The sequence below is a fragment of the Stenella coeruleoalba genome, assembly GCF_951394435.1.
Source record: "Stenella coeruleoalba genome assembly, chromosome: 1".
Classification (NCBI taxonomy): Eukaryota; Metazoa; Chordata; class Mammalia; order Artiodactyla; family Delphinidae; genus Stenella; species Stenella coeruleoalba.
The window spans coordinates 115,526,283-115,526,763 of record NC_137169.1 but is presented as its reverse complement, the minus strand read 5'-3'; positions in this window follow the sequence as shown (position 1 = coordinate 115,526,763).

Below are 481 nucleotides of genomic sequence, written 5' to 3'. Positions count from 1 at the left end.
CGGGGGAGCGCGCGCTCCCGGGTGCCGCCTCCCGGCTGTTCCCGCAGGCACCGCCCCTCCCGCCGCCGCGTCCATTGTCTGCGGCCCCGCTCTTCCAAGAGTCGGCGCCCCCCCCCCCAGCCCTTCGCCTCCAGATTCCTGGCGGCCCTCCTGGATCCCGGGAATTGCCGGCGGGACTGTGACCTCGGCCCCGAAAGGTGGTCTGGGGGATGTCTCGATTCCTGTCCTGGGCCCACCCCGCAGCAACTCCTGGGGCTGTTTTTCTCCACCCGCCTGTCGGAGACAGAGCCCCCCGACCCCGAGGGGTGGCCGTGTTCAATTCTTTAGGGCCCAGACCCGGCTACACGAAATCCAGTGCAATCTGGGACGTGGAGAGATTGAGTTTTTCCTCCCTCTAGGGCTGCGAGAAGAGAAAGTCATCCCTGATTTTAATTAGTGGCGAGAAATGCTCCCTTCTTCCCATGCATACGGGGATTTCCCT